The sequence below is a fragment of the Protopterus annectens genome, chromosome 8.part1 (assembly GCF_019279795.1).
Source record: "Protopterus annectens isolate FY-2018-M chromosome 8.part1, PAN1.0, whole genome shotgun sequence".
Taxonomy (NCBI): domain Eukaryota; kingdom Metazoa; phylum Chordata; order Ceratodontiformes; family Protopteridae; genus Protopterus; species Protopterus annectens.
This window is the reverse complement of record NC_056742.1, coordinates 483034752-483055801: the sequence shown is the minus strand read 5'-3', so window position 1 is coordinate 483055801 and position 21050 is coordinate 483034752. Positions and strand designations below refer to the sequence as shown.

Sequence of the window (21050 nt, the reverse complement as noted above, 5' to 3'; positions counted from 1 at the left end):
CCAGATGGGCACCACAAAACCTCTCTGTAGTGTACAGGAGGAGGAACACTCATTTCAAGTTGTCTGCCAATGAATCCAGGGAATGTCACTCCCTCTCAGAGCATAGCTGCAGATGCATTTCATCTTGTGCTTGAAGACCCTAACACAGAAAATGCAGAATTACACAAATGTCACAATATCCACAAAAACATCATCATCGTTTACAAAAAAACAAGCATTCTTAAACCTGCAAACCATCAGCCAACTAGCTTCAACTTTCAGCATTTTGCAAGCTGTATTGAATGGAAGAACACAGTCACTTGGCTTTCCTGTGCACTCAATCTTCACACTGTATTTTTAAACATGAACATAAAAGCTATCTATGTGCTCTAAATGTTACATGTAATCTCATACAGAACACTTACATCTTGGGTGGCTGTTACCTACCTTCTGAACTTCAGAGATTTTTCTGGTGCACTTCAGTTTATATAAAACTGGGATTTGATAAGAAGCATCTCCCTACATTATCCACCAAAATCTACAAACTCTTCTTTTTGGCCTAACTTTGACAGCTTTACAAACTGCCCTCATTTTGGCAGTGATTCAAGCTTCTCTAGCTTCATTATTGGACACACACTACCTTGCTCTCCCCACTTTCAAATAATTCAGAAGTGCTCATTTGCAACAACATACTTAAACTTCATGGGTACTTAAGTACCCCTCTCCAACATTCTTCAACTAGTAACTCAGAATTGCTGCAATACTACTACACAGGCTGCCCATACCTGCAGAAAGAAACACAAGGTCTAAATCACAATTACTGGTTGTAAACTCACTTCAAAAACAAAACAGATGAATTACAGTGTAGATCTCAACAGAAAGATGGAATAAAATCATATCACAATTATACATTTGTAATGGGGACTCAAAAGATTATCATTTACAAAAAAAGTACAGAATTTAACTAATGAAGACTGTTCCCCACCCAAGTCTAATCATCTCTACCTGGATTACTCTCAATCAGAGACTTCCTCCCCTGACTTTTAGGGTCATCTCTGTATACATATCCAGTGCATTTTTAATGGTTATAATAGCTTTTTATCCCTTATCACCTCTATAAGAAGAAAGGTACAGTTTTGTACCTACCATAAATGTAGATGTTAGAGTGTTCACACTGCTGCAGTCATCACACTTGGGTTATCCTGCTGTCAGGCGGTCCTGCAGTCGGCCAAAGTTTCAAAGTCTTGGTCCGGCGTCGGTTGCTGTCGCTTCCTCCCTGACGTCAGTGCGCCAGGGGTATATAATATGCATCCGACGCCATTTTCTTCAGTTTTTCTTGCCCCAGATGTCAGGTGCCCCCAAGTGGGTAGGCAACACATATTGCTAATCAAAAATATACATATAAAACAAAAATACCTTCAGTTACCAGCAAATACACCCCAAAGGTTGTATAGGACAGAAGGGTATAGATAAGTCCAGCTAGTTCAGAGGGGAGGGAGGGAGGGTAACCTGGACTGCAGCAGTGTGAACACTCTAACATCTACATTTATGGTAGGTACAAAACTGTACTATGTTCATCGTGTTACACTGCTGAAGTCACCACACTTGGGTTGCATCCCAAAGCTAAGTTTGGGTGGCTGGTCTATAAAGAGTTAGGATTGGCTACGAGGCCCTGCAGAACTGCAGTGGCAAATCCTGCTCTGGATTTAGAGTAAAGAGGCAGGTGGTAATGCTTGGTAAAGATGTGCACTGAACTCAAGTTGCAGCCTCCAAAATTTCCTTGGTAGGTACTCCTCTAAGAAAGGCTGTTGAAGTGGCTGTTGCCCTGGTGGAATGAGGCCTAATGTTATTAGGGACTGATTTTCCATGCTGTGTCTAGTAGTACCGAATACAGTGTCCTATCCATTTGGATATAGTCTGCTTTGAGATAGCCTTGCCTTGTGAGCCTTGCCTTGTGACCCTGCAGCATATGCTACAAACAGTTTATCAGTTTTCCTGAAAGCTTTTGTTTTGTCCAAGTAGAAGCGTAGCTGCCTGTGTATGTCCAAAGAATGCAGAAGTTTCTCCCCTTTATTTTGGGGGTTTGGATAAAAAGTAGGCAAATGGATGGTTTGGTTAAGAGCCACACTAGATACCACCTTTGACATGAAGGTAGGGTTTGTCCTTAAAGATACCCTGTCCTGATGAAAAATTATAAAAGGTTCCACTGCCATTAATGCCTGTAGCTCTGACACTCTTTGTGCTGAAGTTACTGCCAGGAGCAGAGCTGTTTTCCATGATAAAAATTTTAGATCGGCTGTATTGGCTGGCTCAAAAGGTGGTAGGGTCAGTTTTTCCAAAACGAAATTGAGGTCCCAAGTTGGTGTTGGTGCTCTCCGGGGCGGTCTTATGTTTTTAGCCCCTCTGATGTACTGCTTTAGCAAGGGATGAGAGAATAAAGGAGGATCCGTGTTGTAATGTGCAGAAATGGCAGAGGCATGGATCTTAACTGATGAAAAGGATAGGCCTCTGTCCAGCATCTCAGGTAAGTATTGTAAAATCTGAGGAATGTTTGGAACAAGAGGGTCAAGGCTGTGAGCCTGGTTCCAGGCGCAGAATCTCTTCCATTTTTCTGAGTAAGCTTTCCTGGTGCTAAGCCTCCAAAATGACATCCATAACAGCTTTAGAGAGAGGTGTTGCCTGTTTGACTAAAGTATCTGCCATGCAGCCAGGTTTAGGGTTTTGAGCTGACCGTGCAGAATCTGGATTGTTTTGTTGAGTCAGAAGGTGTGGTATTTGGGGCAAAATCCACGGTGGGCCCTGAGCCAAGTTCCTTAAGATAGGATACCAGTGCTGGCGTGACCAGTCTGGAGTAATCAGGATCATCTGTGTTTTTTCTTGTCTGGCTTTTAGGAGTACCTTTGAAAGGAGAGGCAGTGGTGGGAAGGCATAGACTTTTAGGTTTTTCCAGCTGAACAGAAGAGCATCCACTTTCCATGCTTGTTTGTGATAAGTCCTTGTGCAGAATTTTTGTAGTTGGCAATTCCGAGGGGAGGCAAAAAGATCTATGTTTGGGCATCCCCATTTTTGTGTTATCATGCTGAAGATTTGTGGATTCAATTTCCATTCGTGAGGGTCCATGATATTTCTGCTTAGGTCGTCTGCCAGAGTATTTTTCTTTCCTGGCAGGAATTGTGCTTGCAGGTGGACTTGGTACATTAGAGCTGTGTTCCACAAGGTCATGGCTTGCCTGCATAGGGGATAAGAATGAGTGCCCCCTTGTTTGTTTATGTACCACATTACTGTGGTGTTGTCCGTCTTTAGTAGTAGTTGTCCTGGATGTAGAAGGTCTTTGAAAGCTGTTAGGGCATTTTGAACAGCCAACATCTCTTTTTGATTGATGTGAAGATGCATCTGGTCTGTGGTCCACTTGCCCTGAATGCATTTTCCTGCCATGTGTGCTCCCCAGGCGTAATCCGAAGCATCTGTCATCTGTTAGAGTTTGCCTGGCTGTGGGTTGGGTAAAAAGCTGACCCTTGTTTAGGTGACATGCCTGTGCCCACCATCGAAACTCCTGTTGTAGGCAGGGAATCATTGGAATTACTGCTTCTAGACTGTGAGAATGTTGAGTCCAAATACTTTTTAGGTACCATTATAATTTCCTCATATGCAGTCTGGCATATGGTATTAGTAGTATGCAGGATGCCATGAATCCCAGGGCCTGCAGAATTTTTCTTGCAGGGAGATGGGATGTCTTTTCCAGTAGTTGGAAATATTGAGTTAGTTGCGCTTGTTTGTCTGGCGTGAGGTAAGCCATCTGGGCCGTTGTATTTAAGCTGGCACCCAGGAATGTTGTCTGTTGTGAGGGCACTAGTTTTGACTTCTTTTCGTTTACTGTGTACCCTAGAGAAATTAGCAACTTTTTCACAATCGCCAGATGTTGTAGAAGAATGTTCTTTGTCTCTGCTTGAATGAGGCAGTCGTCCAGGTAGGGATATATTTGAATTCCTTTTTGTCTGCAAAATGCAATTACTGGTGCCAGGCACTTTGTGAAGACCCTGGGCGCAGTAGATAAGCCAAAGGGCAGTGCAGAGAATTGGTAGTGCATTGTACCAGCTTTGAATCTGAGGTATCTTCTGCAATTTTGTCCGATAGGGACATGCAGGTATGCCTCTTTGAGGTCCAGAGTAACAAGCCAAGCCTTCTTGCCCAGCATGGGTAGAAGCTGCTGTAATGTCAACATTTTGAATTTCGGAATATCCAGGTAAGTATTCAGAATTGAAAGGTCTAGTATAGGCCTCCAGGCTTTGTCCTTTCTGGGGACCAGGAAGAGTCTTGAGTAAAATCCTTGTCCCTGTTGTGGTACTTTTGGTATAGCTCTCATGTCCATGAGGGCTGCAATTTGTTTTTGTGCCTCTGCCCATTGATTTTGTGGCAGGTCTGGCATTCCTTTTAGCTTTGGTAAAGTATGGAAGTGGAATCTGTAACCTTGATACACAATATTCAGGACCCATTTGTCTTGGGTGATTGTTTGCCAGTTTTGAGAATAAAGTGCTAGTTTTCCCCCTAACAGGGCTTCCAAAAGGGACGTGCTTGGCGCACGCAAACGAAAGTCATTGTGACTTTTTCCTGTAAGGTTGAGACTTGTCCTCACCTCCTTTTGGGGTTGAGGTGCCCCACTGTCGTCGTCTGTTTGAGCCTTGGGGTTGAGATCTGCCTCTTGGGCATCTGTATCTGCCTCTCTGTGGCCTGTCTGACACTGGAAAGAACCAATTTTTTGTTGGCCAATTTCTACTAAACCGAGGTGGCTGTACCTGCAAGAAATCCTTGACTGTTTGCATATATTTAGCTTTATCCTCCATTTTCTTTAACACCTCTTCTGCCTTAACATCAAACAAGGTATCATGTTGTAAAGGAGCATCCAATAACTTTGCCTTAACATGATCAGGTAAACTCTGTTCTTTTAACCAAGCATGTCTTCGAATAACAGAACCTGTAACTGCGGCTCTACAAGAGGCCTCTAAAGAATCAAAACCACATTGCAGAATATGTTTTCCCACCTGTTCAACTGCATGCAATAAATCCTGCATTTCTTTACAATCAGGAGCTTCTGAGCTAGCAAGCATTTTCTGTTTTAACTGAGCCATTAAATATTGTTGGTACTTAAGCATGTGAAACTGGCAATTTAAAGCTCTTACTGCTAAAGTTGCAGACGTGTATACTTTCTTCCCCCATCTATCCAAAGCTCTGGAATCTCTGTCAGAGGGTACTGGATTTTTTTGCAATGGAAGCCTTAACCCCTTTTGGACCCTGGGAAATAGTTTCTGGATCAGCAGAAGGGTTTTTGTAAAGAAACTTGTGAGAGTCAGGGACTCTATAATACCTATCTGGCATGGCTGGAGCAGGGGGCAGAGAGTCAGGAGATCAGCTGGATTCAGAGAACACATCATCCACAATGTCTAGCACAGGCGGAATAGCCAGGGGCCTGTGCTGAGGCAATAAGAGGAAATCCCTGAGCCTTTTCTTGGATTCTGAGTAATCCTGACTTTCCCAATGGAAATGTTCCCTCATGGTATGTACAGTTTCCCCAAAAGAATAATCCTCAAAAGGAGAGGCTGAAGGGATAGACTCCTCAGCATCAGAGTCCTCATAGGGGGGACAAAGAGTATCCCTGGTCTGAAGAGGAATCAGAGGAAAAGGAAACCTGATCAGAGGAGTCATAGTCTGTATCCTGCCTAGGCCTTTTCTCAGGAGGGGGATGGGAACCCCTGATTAGAGTAATGAGGTCTTCGGCCATTTTAAGCATCTCTTTCTTAGGCATGGAGGACTGTCCAGGAAAATGCTGTACTTGTTTCTTTGTCTTTAATGGTACCTTTGTCTTGGCTGTTGTTTTAATGGCAAGTTGTAAAGGTCTGAAAACACTCTCAGAAGCCGGTGCCTGCTCAGCGGCTCCGGACCCATCTGAGGGATTAATTTCCGTAGGCCCAATACCTTGAGTTTCCACAGGCCTAGATGTCTCCACGTGGGAGTCGGAAGCAGCCTGTGGCTCTGAGGTAGCGGGTGTCAGGGGTTGCAAAAGTGCCTCGCTGAGAACCGGCGACTGGCCTAGAAGAGGCTTTGTCGTCGGTTTTGGACCTCGGATGCCTGTCTTTATCCTTGTCTTTGCGTTTTTTCGGTATTGAGGTCGTCGGCTGATCCAACGGCATGGTATAATTGAACCTTCGGCCAAAGTAGTGTAAAGCAAAATCAAAACGTCTTTTTACAGTGCGTTTGTTGAATCTAGCACAAAACCGACAACTAGTGACGTCGTGACCAGGGCCTAGGCATGGAATACAGTAAGAGTGGAAGTCCTTATGAGGTATTTGCTTCCCACAAGAAATACAATTATTAACTTTTTCTGACATCGGTCTGAGGCAAGAAAAAGGTTTCCCCAATGGAGTACTTAGCTTTATTGAAGACTTCAGATCTGAAATTCGACTTTGAAAATCTCAGGAGTCAGCCGACCGGCACTTGCGAACTGCTTCTGCTTCGGGCACCACGCGGCAAGAAAGACTGGAGAAAATGGCGTTGGATGCATATTATATATCCCTGGTGCACTGACGTCAGGAAAGAAGCGACAGCAACTGACGCCGGACCAAGACTTTGGAACTCTGGCCGACTGCGGGACCGCCTGACGGCAGGATAACCCAAGTGTGATGACTGCAGCATTGTAACACGATGAACATCCATCGATTAGACCAGACAACATTACAGACCGTTAACAATTTTCCAACTCGAAACATGACTACATATCCCCTTAACTTTGTCCAGATCTTCCTTCTAGAATCCCCCTTGAGATACACTTCATAAAGCATTCTAAATAATTTATACACGTTTTGTGAAAGTGTTCACACACAATGCTACAATTAACTACACTTCAGAGCCCAAAAACAAATTGTGTATCAAGATGAATATTTTTTGCCACAGCTTTTAATACTATTAGACAACATTGTCAAAACAATGTCCAGAAAGTGAGCTTTTCACAATTCATAAAATGTGACACAGAATTCTGGGTACTTCAAATGTAATAAAGGACACCCCTGAAAGTATCACAGAAGCTTCATCCAACCAAAACTATCTTACTTCAGTCACAGGATAGTTGGCTGACACTAAGCAAATGAAAAAAGGTGCATTCAAGGGTATAACTGTAAAAGTTTCAGACATGAACTCAGTAATCATTACAAAGTTATAGCAGCAATCTTAATGACACCAAAGCCACTGGAATAAGCAGATCAGACTATACCCACAATCCAGGGGATGTGGCACAAGATTTACTATTTACTCCAAAACGATTTTCTTGGTGCTAAGAAACTTATCACTGAAATGCATTCAACTGTGTAGTTTGAGAATGCATTCAAAGGAAACACTGCACAGATAAGCAGGTACTGGTAAGGAAAACAAAAGTAAATGTGCAGTCACTGCATGAGTTGCTGGCAGGTTGAAAATCCCATCTCACTCTTAAAGTGAACATTAATTTCCACTGAAATCACCATGAAATAAATATCAGAATCCCTGACAAAGTAGTACTTCCATGAGACCTGACAACATTAAAGAAGGGATGCTATCAATGCCAAGAATGTACTGCTCAAGCTTCCATTTTAACTGTTCAACCACAGCCAATCCACGGGGTGTACCCAACACCTAGAGAACTGTCACTGTGACTCTCCTAGACAAGAGCAGTCCCTCTACAGACTTGGGTAGTTACAGACCTATCAGCCTCACCACCCTTACATGCAAAAACATGGAACATAACAGAACAGAACTCATTTCTGCAGACACAAGAAGATCAACTGATCTAGACCCATTAAGTTTGGTTTTGTAAAGGTTAGGTCCTGACTACTGAGCTGGGCTTCTTTAAAAAGGTTACAGAAGCTGTGAACAGTGGTCAGTCTATGCATGCTGTTCATAAAATGGCCAAGGCTTGACACTATCCTTCATGTTGCTATTACTGACAAATTAGACACATTTACACTGTCGGCTGGACTGCAAATGATTATCCAACAGAACGCAAGTTGTGAAAATTACCGATACCTTCTCTGAAAGTAAAATTCTAACTAGTGGGTAACTACATGCATCAGTATTAGGCCCTCTCCTATTTGGCATTTACTTTGCTGACATCCAAGCCAATAACTTAGAAGTGTGGTCAACCAAGTCGGATGACTATAAGCTGGGAATACCCACTTATCCATTGACACTAAACAGCTCTAGCAAGGGTTAGAATAAGCACACATCTGGTGTACTAAAACTTGTCTAAAGCTAAATGCAAAAAAGTGACGTAGCGTTCAGCAAAGAAGTTGCTCACCTCATATGCTGCAAATAGTAATCCAATTCACTTGACAGGCAAGTACAACAGATCTGGGTACTTAACATAGATGACGATCACTCCGTTATGCAATCCTATCTGCCTCAGTTAATTTCCAAGGTAATAGCTTCAAGATTCAAACTCATCATCCTTCCCACTGTACTCTTCCCTTATTAGACTTGTAACCAAATACATAAAACCAAGCATATCACTCAAGTGGGAAGTCCCCACAGACTTCTAACCAGGAAAATAAAAACCTTTAAATCCATCAACTATCGACAGATTAGTCCATCACTGTCTACTTGGATAACTTCTCTACCCTGGTCTATAAATAAATGCCCTGTCTCAAATCTTTGCAACATACCCAAACCCTCCTGGCCTGGAAAGGCCTTCTGGATTTTTAACAGCTTCTAAACCTCTATTTAGACAGCACCCTTTAACAGGGTGGGATGTTTGGAATGAGAAATGAGTGCAGCTTTTGTCAAGACAAGAATGGGATAATACAGCCTCTGTACAATTCAACCCTCTTCCACATCTCCTGCATGACGGTCGTTAATGCAGGCAAGTGGAGTGAATCCTAACTGTGAATACTGAAGGTGAGAATATCTTTCAAATCCAAATTTATAAGAGTGCATGGAGGGCAGTGATTACGCTCGTATATTCAGACAATGACAAATCAGTTAATCACTTCAATAGCGTGAGATTGATCTTAAATGTAATCACCCCCTGCGTCAGACGTTAAGATAAGGTATCACGCTAGGCCGGTGTTTACTGGCCAGTACTGGCAGGTTTGACAGCAGCAGAATAAAATACAGATTTATTTCTGCCTGCTGTCTTTACCAGTAATGCGTTACTGATTTTGAGTAACACAAGAGTGCGCTCATTAACTTCTTTATTGCTCTGAAAGCCAGCACAACACGTACTGTTTTTTTTTTTTTTTTGTATATGCATAACAAAGAATTATGACCGGGTCTACAAACATAATCTGCTTATTATGTGCTCTTGGCATGGATGCCAAGATTTACTCGAAGTTATTTTGTTGGCATCCATGTCTCAAACACATAAGCAGGTTATGATAGTCGACCCCGTTACAATGGTATGGCACTCAATTCCTAAGCACTAATCACAAATCAAAGCGAAGCTCAGTATATAACACGATAATTTAAAATACAAAAAGTATAAATATCAAAGTTATTAAAACATGTGCACTCCTAGGTACTGTGTAAAAGACACAACATGGCAAATACAGTGAAAGCAGTGACAGTAAAGAGGAAGAATAAATGAACTCAACACTGCTACTAATATAGCAGACTATTAGAAAATTTTAGGGAAGAATAAGATCTATAAATCATACCAAGACTTTTAGTGGTTGGGATAGCCCTGAAGCCTTGAAATACTGCTAATGAAATACCAAGACTCAATGTGTTAACTGTCCAAGATTACCTTGATGATTCAATGTATTCCCAACATTGCATAATAGTATGTTCTGCCAAATATCTTCTTACCATGTACACATTGTAAAATATGTTATAGATATGTCCATCCCAAATCGCCAACAAGTTCTGATACCATTGATAAGTGTAAGCAGTGGTTTAGAAGATCACAGGCAAAATTTAAGTCTTTAGAACAGGTAATTCTGGTGCTGTTCGTTTTGTGGATATGCAGGAAGTCCATCAAAGTGGGGTCTGACAATGCTCTACATGCCAGGCATAAATCTCCCCACAAAAGCCTGTAGGAGGCAGAATATAGGGATAGGGCCTTGAGGTGGTGCGCATAGGGCATTTTACTTACCCCCTGCATTCTTTTAGTGAGGAACCTCTGTGGACATTCCAACTGTTGCACATGCCTGTTTAGGTACATACCAAAGGGGGCAATCACATGTCTGATGAATGTGTAATACAGTGGAACAATGACTTCCTTGGATTTAGCTGCCATACCTTTGTTTACAAGTTGTGCAATACAGAATGACTTCCTCACCATTGTAGACACGATGGTCAAAGGCTAGATTACTATCAGTGTGTGTCCCCAAGTCCCGGACTACTGGGTCAGTTCTAAGGTGTGTGCTGTCAATATGATAGTTACCAGGGATGGATGACTTCCCATAGGATACTACTATGCATTTCTTGGCATTTAGTATTAGTCCATGGCTCTGACACCAGTTGTTTGTCGGTGTCAGCCCCTCCTGGAGAGCATTTGAGTCAGTGTAAGATTCAATGACATCTCCTAATTTGAAAACATCTGCAAATTCAGTCAGCCAGACACCACTGACCCTAGTCTTGACTTCTGAGCAGTAAATGCCAAAAAGGAGCAGTCCAAGGACTGATCTCTGAGGGACTTCACTTGTAACTGGCCTCTTTGTAGAGGTGGGCTCCCCAATTCTAACTTCCTGGGTCCTGTCTGTGAGCCAGCTAGCTATCCACTGGGTGACATACGGGTTGGTACCCAACCTCTTGAGTTTGTCAACAATGCCCGAGTGGGGTATTGTGTCAAATGACTTGGCCAGGTCAAGATAGGCAGTGTGAACAATTTTGCCCTCATCTATTGCTTTGGTGACCTTCTCAAAGAAATCCACCAGGCTGAGCAGGCATGATCTGCCCTTGACAAAATCAAACTGGATTGGGTCCAATGTCTGGAGGCTTACTATATCTCTATTGATTATCTCCATGATAATTCTTTTCATGGCTTTACATACAAGACTAGTGAGACTTATGGGTCTGTAGTTTCCAGGGTCTGTACATGGCCCACCTTTGTGCAAAGGGATGACTGTTGCCTTTCTCCATTCATGAGGCATAAAACCTGTTTAGAGGCTAGGCTACAGTTAAATAGTAATTCCAGAGGCACTGATAGGATGGCTTCTAAACAGCATGAAACATGACCTGGGATATTGTCTGGACCCATTGACACAATTGTGTATTTCCTTTGAGGTTGTGAACATAGCTAAATAATGCTTTATGATTGTCCTTGGCCTGGAAGGCTAAACTTACCTCAGATTTGGCTTTGGTGGACTTTATTTGCCCTCAAAGTTGTTTGTTTAGTTAGATGAGAGTGCTTTTATCCTGCTGGGTGCTGCACCTCCCAATGTTCTGCCATGATTTTCTTCCTCCTGTTATACAGCCTACTGATTTTGTGATTCCACCAGGGTGGCTTGTTTTTTGTCATTTCTGTACTTCTTCCTAGTGGGTACAGCTGCCTCTATGCAGCTATTAACATGCTTGCACAGGGTTTCTGTGAAAGTTCTGCACAGGCAGTGGTGTTCTCAGGATTTATGGGGGCTTGAAATTTTGCCAGGTTCTCACTTATTAGTAGGAGGTTAGCCTTAGAATAGTTCTTGAATATTGCAGGTTTAGCTGGGGGGGGTCCAGGTTTTATTTTTACTTCAAAAGGAGACCATTTTGTGGTCTGACCTTACCAGGGAAGGCATTACAGTAGGAGATGTGCAGCACTCTCCCACATCAGTGAGAACCAGATCCAGTATGGTTGCACCCCTGGTTGGTGTACCATCTAGTTTGTGTTTATAAAATCCAGGAATCTCTTGTGCATGTACGTTTGGTGTCATATTGGATTCCCAGTTAATAGTGGGGGAATTAAAGTCAGCAATGAATTTGGTATTCGGTTGCATGGTTAGTGCTTCTAAAATGTTTAAGTACATGGTATGGATTTCATGGGTCATAGAGGGGGACCTATAGCTTGCAAGGAAGTGGCACTAGATTTTGCCTATGGTGATTTGAGCATGGAGCAGCTCAAGTGCATTGCCCTGTTTGAAGAGCCTTGAAGCATATTTATCTTTGATGTAAACAAGAGAAACCTCCACCTTTAGTCCCTGCCTGCGAAGTAGCTGGCCTAAATGTGTGGAAGGCATTATAACCCAACACTGCTGGTGTGCTCTCCGTGACATTAAACCATGTCTCAGTGAATGCACAGATGTCAGCATTCTCTAGGATAAAGAGAGCATCTAGGGAGTGGAAATTTTGTTTAGACGCCTAGCACTGAGCAGCAATACCTTCAGATTTTCTTGGTTTTGATTTGCTATGTCAGAATTACCTTCAGTTTGCCATTGTCTAAAAAAAGGCACTATGGGGGAAGACCATGTTTTAGCTAATATTCAAAAGCCTAGAGGGGAGAGATGCAGACCATCCCTAGCAAAGCTGCATGGTCTGTCCTTCCATGTTGACAAATTTTGCACCCCCTTAAATTGACACCAGAAACTAAGCTAATTATTAAAGTCAATCATCTTTTGTTCATTTTGTGGCATCATACTTGGAGAAGGTAAAATGCTGCTATACTGGCATGTTACACATGCACTGTTCTACTCTCCCTGGCACAGATGGCACTATAGCCCTCAAATCATCACATCTCTCTCACATTTGAAGACTCAAGCTAGTCTTTCACGTGACTCTGGAAAAACAATGCTCAAAAGAAATGGGAGCGTCTGGGAACGCATTAACCTATGCCCAGTCTTGAGAGCCCATCTGCGTTGGCATTGCTAACCCCACTATGCTGTTGCACTGTCATGTTATACACCTGCAACCCTAGGCTCCACCTTAATAATTTGGCATTTTGCTGGCTGGCATGATGCAGCCATGTTAAGGGATTGTGGTCTGTAACCATAGTGAATTCCCTTCCATACAGATAGGGTCTAAGTTTCTGCAGTGCCCATACTATGGCCAGACATTCTTTTTCTACAGCTACATAACATTCCTCCCTTTATTTGGGAGTCTACAGCTGAGATATACAACCAAGTGCTCTTCTCCCTCTAAGGAAACCTGGCTGAGTACAGCCCCCACTCCATGGTTTGAAGCATCCACCTGCACAACAAATTCTTTGCTGCAATCTGGACTGGCTAACACAGCCCATTTAAGCTTTTGGAATGCCTGCTCGCAGGCTAGGGTCCACACTACCTTACCTGGCTTGTTTTTCCTCATCAGGTTTGTGAGTGGAGCAGCTATTGTACTATAATTGTGAACAAACTTTCTATAGTACCCTGCTGTCCCCAAGAATGCCCTTACCTGCTTTTTGGTAACAGGGGCAGGCCACGCCAGAATAGCTTCCACTTTAGCAGGTTCTAGCCTGATTGAACCCCTTCTCACTCTATGTTCCAGATAGGAGACCTCAGCCATACCACCTGACACTTACGGAGCTTAATGGTCAACCCTGCCCTTTGCAATCTGCTCAAGACCTCCCTGTCATGGTAAGGCTTCATCATGTTAACATGGTACAATTTGTGCCCCCTGCCAAGCAGGTTTACCACGCAATTAATATGACTGACCTTAACATCTAAACCTTGAGCCTGGTCACGCACCTGAACTATTGGCTTCCGCTACTACTGGTGGACTCTGCTGGGGTGGTTTAGGCTGCCCACCATGGGTTCCCCTTATATCCATGTACAGAACTGGATATCCCCTTCTTGTGTAGTGGTGCCCTGCTTGCTACGTAGAGATCCCCTTTTCTACCCAGCACATCTGCAGAGTGACACTCTTGATCTGCCAACCAGATTCTCATGTCCTCAGGCGAAGTGCTAAGGGCTTGTTCCCTCACCAAAAGGTCTGCTAGCCTTTCAAAAGTGATGACCTGACACCCACTCACCCACCTGTGAAAATAAGTGCTTAACTCAGCAATATAATCACATACGGTTTCATCGACATGTTTTTCTGTACACTTCAGGTGTTAACTTAAAACATTCCAATAAACAGTATTTAACTTTATCACAGTTTAAACAAATCAGTATCAAGGAATTTAAAAACAGCAGTTACAGATTTTCGATGGAGTAAGGGGGTCAGCAACCATACCCAGAGCCCTTGGTCAACATTATACTGTTAACACACTCCTTCAAATATATGAATAAAAACTACCAAAATTATCATCCACTGTAAGCTGTGTAACAAATTTACGGACGTTTACTGCTTCTGGGGTTCAGTTATTCCCTTCCCCATTACCTCCATGACACCGAAAAAGCATCAGCATCTCCCTCTCATGTTGGCTCTGTTTCTCATTTTCTTCAACCTCCAAATGCAGCAGTCTCTCTGCTGATTCTAATTCCATCTGTTTTGCCTACCACAGTCTTTCCCCCGATTCTAATTCCACACATTGGATTACAGTCGAAGCCTCACTCCAGATGGGTTTTTAAGTTCTTGTGAAGAAAAGTTGAACTGTCCCGTTTCTGAAGGCTGCACATCCCCATCACCATAATGGTAGTCAGTCCATGCAGTAACTGCGATTAAGGCTGAAATCATTTCCTCAATATTCAGCCTGGCATGCACCAGTTATTTGGCTTTGCCTACCTTGGCCAAGTGGTTCTTTGTCAGCTTGTTATAAATGTTATAATCTTCTGATCTTTGCTTGTTTTCCCTGACTGAACTAAAACACACACACACACACACACACACACACACACACACACACACACACACACACACACACGGAAAGGCTGGGCCAGACTTACCAGCTGTGCCCCTTCTGCCCAAACTACAAGGTAATTACACTGCCACCAGTCAGCTACTCTAAAGCTCTTACAACGGTACCCAATTATATTCAGTAAAATTAATACCAATAGAAATGGTAGGGTTTGACAAATGCAGCAAGGCTTTCAGGAGCAGCCAAAGATTCACTGAAATAAGTGTAAGTACTCGTAAGACGTTGTCCTGTTCGATTCTCAGCTAAAGCGTCTTCTGTGTGGAGACGTGTGTGAATGGGCATACCTTCGTTGAAGGTTGTGCGTCAGAGCTGGCAACTCGGTACGTAAAAATCTACTGCCAATCATTAGCGGACCGGAGTTCCGCTGTGGCGACCACTAACCGGGAAAAAGCCAAAAGACACAACAACTCGTAAGCTGTTAAAAGTACTCTCTAAAAGACCAGCCACAATGAAAGGTACAGAAATATGTAATAAATAAAATAGAAAACAAGAGAATACTGAATATCCAGTTACAACAAACACCAGGGTTTCAATAACAGGAAATATTTAAAAAAAAAAAAAAAAAAAAAAAAAAGGAAAAGCAAAAGTTGGATAGATTCACACAGATACAGAAAAACAGTACTTGACTAATCTAAAGAATTACAATTCTCTGGTTATTTACTAAAGCAAGGCAAGATGAAGTGTGTCAAGTTGCTTACTACAGCAAGGCAAGATGAGGTGTGTGGTTGTGTGAGTTATCTGTGAGATATCTCTCCTGTCAGGTTCCGGAAGGCAAAGTGCTATTGCGAGAGTTTTCTCACTAATATCTAAACAATTATTTCAGTGTTGGTTATGGAATGACATCATGTCTGGTCACCTGACTAGTACAATACACGCCCATAATTTTGCTAAGATCTGCTGCAGCATCTGAAAGCTACAACACCAACCCATTTAGTTTTCAACCTATTTTTTCAAAATTACATAGACTGAAATTAACCTCAACACCACTAGAACTCTCTGTTAAAACAAATACATTTAATCAGTTATAATACTGTCTGACATTTTTCTGTTCAGGAGGACCCACTGTTGATGCATTTTTAACACAAGAATCTGCACAAATCAGTGTGATAGTCAAATGACAATCTTTTTTTTTTTTTTTTTCAAAACTCCAGCCAGCTATGCTGGCATATGTTACACATGCACTGTCCTATTCTCCCTGGCACAGATGGCACGACCACTTATCACAGAAGGTCTAAAAGATTTGTACTGCGGGACATGAAAAATCTTAGATAGTCCCCGAATCAGTTTTCCTCTTGAGAAGCAGAAGAGCCAAATAATACCTCCTTATCTAAAGTATACGCCACAATTTCAGACTTTACCTCATCAGCACACTTTTGGCTACGTACCCAAGCTTATCTTCTCAACACATATGCAGGGGCCCTAGGCACAGTATCTGCACAATCACATACACTATTCAAATATATTTGGATACCTGCAACAAGGTGGAAACAGTTTAAAAGAACCTTCGTCTGTAGGAAGAGAGGTAGCAAATTCCCTGAGATTATTCATATAATAAAGCATAAACATCCTCAAGTGTGTGATAATGGATCCAGAAAGCTAAAGTGGAAAAGAAAAACATTTTCTTAACTAGGCAGTCTAACACCCTGCCTTCCATGTCACCAGGAGTTAGTTTTCATTACCAGGCTATTGCCATCAAGTGAAGTGGATATCACTGCGGAGTCTGCTCCAAGGTGAGAGAAAATACATTTGTTAGCCTGAGGCACAATTTTATATATTTCATATGCTTTTTTTTTTTTTTTTTTTTTTTTTGTTTTTTTTGTTTAGGACTAACAGTTGGACAGCAGGAGGATTACAGGCAGCATTCAACCCCCCCAGGCTGCCAATACAGGAGAGATGGATAAGGAATAAGAAATATCTACAAGTATTACATCTTAGTTTGGGGGAGCAGTTATTTGCCCCAATAAAATACATAATTCATCTTAGCTATGGTCAGATTAAAAGAAATTTCTTGACATGAAGGTAAAAATTAACAAGTCAGGAAGTTGGGCTTGCAAATCTTAAGGAGAAGATGCCATACCCCTATGATAATCAGAATCAGACCCGGTTTCCCCAGTAATTTACTTTCAGGGAATGCCCATCTGTAACGTCTTCTGGACACCAGGACTCATAGCCTACACGCATGCCTTGCGAAGGTAAGAAAATGATCTTTCTTAATTGTAATTACTACTGGAAATTAGTGATGTTTAACTTTTTTTTTTCTTTATACGAGGCCCTGTGGAAGAAGATGGTCTTAAAGGAGGGACATCAGACTGTTCTAATGGTCACTTGCCACAGCTACCCTGTGAAGTCTCTCCCAGAGTGTCTAGAGACAATGGTTCTTCTATGCGGAGGTCACACACCTAAATAGCCAAAGAGGACGTGGGTGATCCCCACTTTGTGTGGAAGCAAAAAGGATTACAGCAGAGGACGTATGAGAGGTTGGCGAGTGGTCAGAAGAACAACTGACAGGTTCAACCACTATCGCTTGAGACAGCGACTGAGCCAGCAGCACCTGCAAGGGCACCATGGTAAGTGCCCTTTTTTATTTCTATGAACAGTAGGAGAGGAAAGTACAGTTGTGTACCTACCATAAATGTAGATGTTCGAGTGTAGTCACTGTTGCAGTCATTACTCTTGGGTTATCCTACTGGCAGGCTACCCTCAGTCAGCCAGAATTCCAAAGTCTAGGTCCGGCGTCGGTTGCTGTCGCCTCTTCCCTGACGTCAGTGCGCCAGGGGTACAAAAGATGCAGCCGACGCCATTTTCTTCAGTTTTTCTTGCCCCAGATATCAGGTGCCCCCAAATTGGTAGGCTGAAAAATATGCCAATAAAAATGCATGCACAAAAATAACATTTATTTCATCTACAAGCAAATACACCAAAAAGGTTGTATAGGATGGAGAAGTGCAGATAAGTCCCAGCAAAGAAAAGGGGGATGGTGGGTGGGTAACCGGGACTGCAAAAGTGAATACACTCTAACATCTACATTTATGGTAGGTACACAACTGCACTATGTTCATCGTGTTTCACTGTTGCAGTCATTACTCTTGGGTTGAATCCCAAAGCTGAGGAAGGGCGGCTGGGCTAAATAGAGTTAGGAGAGGCTATGAGGCCCTGCAGAACTGCAGTGGCAAAGCCTGCTCTGGACTTAAAGAGGTAAGTGGTAGTGCTTTGTGAAGGTGTGCACTGAACTCCAAGTTGCAGCCTCCAAGTTATCTTTGGTTGGTACTCCTCTGAGGAAGGCTGCTGAAGTGGCTGCTGCTCTGGTGGAATGAGGCTTAATGCCCTTAGGCATTGATTTGCCATGTTGAAAATAGCAGAAATGGATGCAATTGCCTATCCATTTAGAAACAGTCTGTTTTGAGATAGCCTTTCCTTGTGATCCTGCAGCATATGACAGTAAAAGTTGCTCAGTCTTTCTGAAAGCTTTAGTTCTGTCCAAGTAGAAGCGCAACTGTCTGTGTATGTCCAAAGAATGCAGAATTTTCTCACCCTTGTTCTGTGGGTTAGGATAAAAGGTAGGCAAGTGAATGGTTTGGTTAAGGGCCACACTGGACACCACCTTAGGCATAAATGTAGGGTTTGTTCTCAGAGAAACCCTGTCTGGATGAAAAATGATGAAAGGTTCCACAGCCATGAGTGCTTGTAACTCTGAGACTCGCCTTGCAGAGGTTATTGCTAGGAGCAGAGCTGTTTTCCAGGATAAGAATTTAATATCTGTTGTTGATGCTGGCTCGAAAGGAGGCAGTGTCAGTTTTTCCAAAACATAATTGAGGTCCCAGGCTGGAATTGGTGCTCTCCTTGGAGGTCTAATGTTTTTGGCCCCTCTGAGGTACTGCCTAATTAAGGGATGAGAAAAGATAGGTGGTTCCGTATTGTAGTGGGCTGAAATGGCAGAGGCATTAATCTTAATTGATGAGAAAGAAAGGCCTTTGTTTAGCATCTCAATTAGGTATTGTAAAATCTGAGGGATATTTGGTACACAAGTGTCACTGCCTTGTTCCTGGTTCCAAGCACAGAATCTCTTCCATTTTTCTGCATAACATTTTCTGGTACTGGGCCTCCAAGATAACATCCATAACAGCTTTTGAAAGAGGAGTGTTCTGAATGGCTACATTATCCGCCATGCTGCCAGATTTAAGGTTCTGAGTTGGCTGTGCAGGATCCGATTGTTTTGTTGGGTTAGTAAGTGAGAAGTTTGAGGTAATATCCATGCTGGACCCTGAGACAAGCACTTTACGATTGGGTACCAGTGCTGGTGTTGCCAGTCTGGTGCAATCAGTATCATTTTTGGCTTCTCTTGTCTGACCTTTAGGAGTACCCTGGGAAGGAGAGGCAGTGGGGGAAAAGCATATACCTTTAGATTTTTCCAGCTGAAGGATAGGGCGTCCACTTTCCATGCTTGCTTGTGATAAATCCTTGTGCAAAATCTCTGCAATTGGCAGTTGTGAGGGGAGGCGAATAGATTTATGTCTGGGCATCCCCATTTCCTTATTATCATGCTGAAGACTTGTGGGATCCAGTTTCCATTCGTGGGGATCCATGAGGTTTCTGCTTAATTCATCTGCCAGAGTATTTGATTTTCCTGGCAGGAATTGTGCTTGCAGGTGAACTTGAAAAGCCAATGCTGTGTCCCATAAGGTCATTGCTAGTCTGCATAGGGGGTAGGAATGTGTACTTCCCTGCTTGTTTATGTACCACATGACCGTAGTGTTGTCTGTCTTTATCGGTAACTGTCCTGGATGAAGCAGGTCCTTGAAAGCTGTCAGGGCATTTTGAACAGCTAGCATCTCTTTTGATTGATGTGAAGATGCATCTGGTTTGCAGGCCATGTGCCCCGAATACATTTTCCTGCCATATGGGCCCCCCAGGCATAATCTGATGCATCCGTTGTCAGTGTCTGTCTGGCTGTGGGTAATCTGAATGGCAGAACCTTGCTGTGGTGACAGGCTTCTGCCCACCATCGAAACTCCTGTTGCAGGCAGGGAATGAGTGCAATTACTGTCTCCAGGCTGTGGCAATGCGGAGTCCAAACACTTTTTAGATACCATTGTAGTTTCCTCATATGCAGTCTGGCATATGGAATTAGTAGAATGTAAGATGTCATGAAACCCAAGGCCTGCAGGATTTTCCTTGCAGATAAATGGGTTTTTGTTGCCAATTTCTTGAAGCAAGTAGTCAGTTGCTTTTGTTTGTCTGGCGTGAGATAAGCCATCTGGGCAGCTGTATTTAAGCTTGCACCCAGGAATATTACCTCTTGAGAGGGCACTAGTTTTGATTTCTTTTCGTTTACTGTGTACCCTAGGCCAATTAGTAATCTTTTTACAAACGCCAGATGCTTCAGAAGAATGTCTGTTCTCTGCTTGAATTAGGCAGTTGTCCAAGTATGGATATATTTGAATTCCTTTTTGCCTGCAAAATGCAATTATTGGTGCCAGGCATTTTGTGAAGACTCTGGGCGCAGTAGATAAGCCAAAGGGCAGTGCAGAGAATTGGTAATGCATTGAGCCTGCTATGAATCTGGGGTATCTTCTGCAAGATTGTCCGATTGGGACATGCAGGTATGGCTCTTTTAGGTCCAAAGTTACGAACCAAGCCTTCGTGCCCAGCATGGGCAGTAGCTGCTGTAGAGTCAACATCTTGAATTTTGGAACTTCCAGAAATGTATTTAGTATAGACAGGTCCAGTATTGGTCTCCAGGTTTTGTCCTTTCTGGGTACCAAAAAGAGTCTGGAGTAAAATCCTTGCCCCTGCTCTTGTTGTGGTACTTGCTGAATGGCCCTCATGGCCATAAGGGCAGTAATTTGTTTTTGTGCCTCTGCCCATTGATTATGTGGCAGGTCTGGCATACTTTTTGACCTTGGTAGGGTGTGAAAATGGAACCTGTAGCCTTGGAACACTATGTTCAGGACCCATTTGTCTTGGGTAATCATTTTGCAATTTGATGAAAAAAGTTCTAGTTTCCCCCCTAAGGGGGCTGCCAAATGAAAAGTGCTTGGATCTGGTAAAGGAAAGTCATTGGGACTGTTTCCTGTAAGGTTGTGATTTGTCTTCTCCGCTTATGGAGGTAGGAGCACCCCATTGTTTAAGCCTGTATGAGCCTTGGGGCTTAGATCTTCCTCTGGGACGCCTGTATCTGCCTCTTTGTGGTCTGTCTGACACTGGAAAAGGACCAATTTTTAGAGGGCCAGTTCCTGCTAAACCTGGGTGGCTGTACCTGTAAGAAATCCTTGACTGCATGTATTTTGCTTTATCCTCCATTTTTTTCAACACCTCTTCTGCTTTAGTACCAAACAAAGTA

The 21050-nt window shown here is 42.9% G+C and overlaps 1 protein-coding gene across 1 annotated transcript in view; it reads right to left on the bottom strand.

Annotated features, from left to right (window-relative positions):
- The window catches only part of CHD9 (chromodomain helicase DNA binding protein 9), a 2842495-nt gene that overhangs the window by 2671681 nt on the left and 149764 nt on the right, over nucleotides 1-21050 (bottom strand). The window contains exon 2 of the mRNA XM_044082017.1: nucleotides 1-139. This exon is cut by the window's left edge and continues 1457 nt beyond it. The gene's annotated coding sequence lies outside the window, so the exon portion shown is untranslated. The remainder of the gene's footprint in view (nucleotides 140-21050) is intronic.